Here is a 4,551-nt window from a genome sequence, read left to right as displayed (position 1 = left end):
AGCTTTATAGACCTCATAAACATGAATTCTAGAGTGGTATAGTTGCAAAAAGTTGAAAAAAGCCAAAAACACGACCCGTTTTTTCACACAGTTTAGGTTGTGAAATGTTGTGCAAGGACAAGGTTAAAGATGGAATTTATATTCCAAAAAAATGTGGAGTTTTTTTCAGCTCATGAGACAACTTTCTAGACAGATAGCACCTCAAAATCCATTTTGAAACTCTTGACATAATTCAAGGAAAATGGTCACTTAACAGGACATAAAAGTGTCCCAGGACATAAAAATGTCCCATTACCAACCTAGTGTTAAGGAAATAAATAAAATAATTATAAAGACAAAAGAATACAAAGGGATGACAAATGAAGGCACATGGACTCACATAGGAGGGGACAAAGTGGGACACACTGTCACATGAAAAAGGAGAGGCTACTCTTTACTAATCTTAATGAGGGGGGGCCTGTGTGGCCTTATCTTTTGATGATAATGACAAAGTGGTCAAGCTCATGGGTACCACAAGGGTACCAAAAACACGGGTATGATTTTTGGGGAAAAAAATTAAAAAATATTTTTTAAAAAAATTAAAAAATATTTTTTTAAAAAATTAAAAAATATTTTTTAAAAAAATTAAAAAATATTTTTTTAAAAAATTAAAAAATATTTTTTAAAAAAATTAAAAAATATTTTTTTAAAAAATTAAAAAATATTTTTTTAAAAAATTAAAAAATATTTCTTAAAAAAATGAGAAAATATTTTTTTTAAAAATTAAAAAATATTTTTACAAAAAAAAAAAAAATTGAAAAAAAAGTTGGAAGTTTTCTTTTCTGCTATAAATAGAGTATCCATGCTCACACTTTAGACATAGAGATTGCCTCTATAGCGCTCACGAAGTGCTGCCACTTCTTTTAGAGAGAAGGCGTCCACAAACCACTAAAAGAGCAAAAACTCTAGTGGACTAATAAGGTGCGTATTAATTAAGCATTAAATTAACTTTAGGAATGATGTATGTCATGTGCTATCTCTTACTCTAATCTCTCTAATAGATTAGTAAGATTCAATTAGCTATGTGTGTGTGTGTGCTATCTCTTACTCTAATCTCTCTAATAGATTAGTAAGATTCAATTACTTATGTGTGTGTGTGTGCTATCTATTACTCTAATCTCTAATAGATTAGTAAGATTCAATTAGTTATGTGTGTATGTGTGTGCTATCTTTTACTCTAATCTTTATAATGGATAGTAAGATTCAATTAACTTTGGAAAAGATGTGTGTGTATGTTTTCTCTTACTCTAATCTCTCTAAGTATACCTACTCTCTCTAGTTAGTACATCTTCACTATTAACTTATACATTGTTAATTGAAAGTTAATACATAAGAGAACTCATCATATTCTTATTATACATGATGAAATTCTCATTCACCAATTTTATTGTCAATTAGATTAAGTAGAATTTTGAATAATACTAAAAAATTGATTTAGTTAAAGTATAGAAATTGAAGTTAGAATTGGATTAGAAATATGAAGCATAAAAGTAATGCATTCCTAAACTTTCACTCATAGTTTACACATTTAATATTTAATTAATTACGATTAGCAAATATTTGATGTATAGAAATTAGATGTAAAACAACAACACTAAGTGTGAATCCGAGTTCGCGAGGGTTCAAATTACAGACTCTCTTTGAAAACAAGGAGATTACTAGGGAAATTAACCAATTTAAATTTCTAAGTGTATAACATAAGTGTAGTACAAAAAAAATGGCTCCAAAGCGTGCTCGAACCCAAGGCGCTAATGATCATGAAGCTAGTACAAGTAACGGTGGAATCCCTGCGGAACGTGCTATGTCTCCACCAATCGGATCAATCCGAGCTATGGTACAGGTTAGTATTGCAGTTTCAAGTTATGCATCATTGCATATGCGAGACCATAGGAATATACTATTTTCCTTATGAAAAGAAAACACGGACCGAAACCACGGGGCTTAACTCCAAGAAACTCGTCGCATGTTTGACAAGTAGGAAAGATTGTCTGGTTAAACTGGTTGTTATAGGAAAGAATGTTTGTCCAAAACCTTCGGTATGGTTTCTCTTAAGTCTCTCTACTTATTAGTGCTGGTATTATGCGGCAGTTGCCGAGGCGTGAGATGACACCCAGGATGGCACCACTGATGCTGTGGTGGGAGTACACCCAGATTAACCCAGCTGGATACTGCGATTTTGTTTTGCCGTGGCGTGAGGATGACGCCCAGATTGGCACCGTTGTTGCTGTGACGGGAGTACGTCCAGATTAGCACAACAAATACTTGTCGAGCGGTATGGGACGCTCATGAGGACAAGGGTTTTTATAAATAATGTGTATACCGATTCTTGAGTGAACCTAATAGCGTCATTAGAGATTCTTGAGTGAACCTAATCCAAGGGTTTTGGGTTTAAAATTGGACGACTTCTTGTTTGACTATTGTTTGTAATACTGTTTGAAGGCTGTTTTAACGAGCCAGTATCATAAATAAAATAAAGGAACATGTATGTTTTAACAGTGTGGTAGTAATTAGATAACAAAAGAAGGGTGAGTGTGGTGTGAAAAGTGGGAGAATGATACCCCGACGGTATCATTCTATGGGCGGGTGGACCCGATAAGTCGGGTAACTTTCCAATGCTAGAAATTTTTTTTAGTCATAAATCTTAAAAGAGACAAACCTTGGCGGTTGTGCTTCTGAAACATGGAGAAAAAAGGGCTCAGGTGGGTCACTCTAAGATTTATACTTTTAAGTATAATTGATTATAGATAGTTTTTAGATAGGGTTATGGTGGTCACGCTCCGCCATAGCGAGATAGGACCAATCCTTCACTAACGGTTCATGACCGTGGCTACGTAGTAGCTAAGGCAATGTCCGTTGGTTTTTCTTTCTCAGGATTGGAGACCTATCAAAGGTACTCCGCTCCTCTCAAAAAGGGGCAAGGACCTCACACTGGTATCAGAGACTAGGTTAAAGCTTGGGGAGATTTTTAGATTGATGTTTGGATGTTGAAGGATGCGAATGTTTGAAATAATAGAAGAACCTAGAAAAATTGTTTTGAGTTTTTATATGGTATTGAAGACTGAACGTTTCTGGTACAGGAAAATGTTCATTTAGCCTACCAGAAATTCCAGGTGTTCACCATCATGTTTGAAAATACATGTCAATCACCAAATTATCAGTTTCGAAAAACGGTGATGATGATTTTGGATAGGGTGTTTGCACCACCTATTCCAAGGGTGCATAGAGGATGGGGCATTAACTGGAGTCCATCTGGAGGAATCTATACCATCGATGCTGACAAGATATGGTGCATGGATACCAACCTCAAGAAACTTCGATGGGCAGAGGAGTTAAAAGTCATCGAAGTTTATCTTTTCATTGGTACTAAGAATCCGGATGCTACCATTACCTTGGGAGGAGAAAAGATATCTCAGGCTCAATGGATCTATAGCCAAGTTACAAAAGTTATCCATGGTGGTAGGATTCGACCCATATGTGTATCTCGTAGCTTTCAAGGGTCAAAGGAAACTTATTATTTTGATCCTTTAGCTTATCCTTTTGTAGTCACTAAACTCAAAATATAGAGACATTACAATCCTTGTACCTAAAGACTACCAACCTTGGTAGTAAATAATGTGTATATAAATAAAGTTTGGATTAATATTATCTTTTGTTTGTATTATTGTTTGATCAAGTCTTGCCTTAAAGTGGATTAAAGTTAGAGTATCCAATAAAGTTTCACTTAATCTATATTGCACAGAGTGCGGTGTACACATCTCTTCAAGAGAAAAAGCTACTTCTCAAGCAAGATAGACTTCCCTCTTTCAAAGGGGAAGGATCCCTAGTTGAGCGCGATGCTGAAGTGTGGCTCTAAGAGATGGAGGATTATTTTGCTGCTGCTGGTACTACTCCCGATAACCAGGCAATGTTGTCTATGTTTCGTCTCACGGGGGATGCCAAGATTTGGTGGAAACAACACTGCAAAGATAATCAAGTAGCTCAAAACACTCAAACTTGGGAAGACATTAAGTATGCTGTCAAAGGACGTTATCTTCCACCTGCACACGAATCCCTTAAGATGAATGAATTCTTCAACTTACGTCAGTTTCATCTTACAGTGGAAGAATACTACTCCAAATTTGTAACTCTTAGGCGCTATGCTCTGCCAATGACCGCAGATCAACAAGTAGCCCGTTTCTGACAAGGGCTAAATGCTCCTTTAAATACTCGTCTAGAAGCCATGAGGCCTGTAAATTTGCAAGATGCTCTTTTAAGAGCTAAACCCTTAGCTAAAGAGATGTCAAACTCTCAAAGGGTACGAAATGGAAATTTAATGAATGCTGGAAGGAGAGGACGGTCTATGATGTGGAACCAAAGGCAAGTTCACCCAGTTCACCAAACTCATCCAATAGTTGCAGCTTCAACAAATGGAGCTCAAAATGCAGATCTTAGATGCTATGAATGCAACGAGCTAGGACATTTCAGGAATGTATGTCCTAGGCGAGTCTCTGCAATAAATACACCTACTCGAGC

Source organism: Adiantum capillus-veneris, chromosome 18 (assembly GCF_014529385.1).
Source record: "Adiantum capillus-veneris isolate H3 chromosome 18, ASM1452938v2, whole genome shotgun sequence".
In the NCBI taxonomy this organism is placed as follows: Eukaryota; Viridiplantae; Streptophyta; class Polypodiopsida; order Polypodiales; family Pteridaceae; genus Adiantum; species Adiantum capillus-veneris.
The sequence above is the reverse complement of the archived record's forward strand: the minus strand, read 5'-3'. Positions refer to the sequence as shown.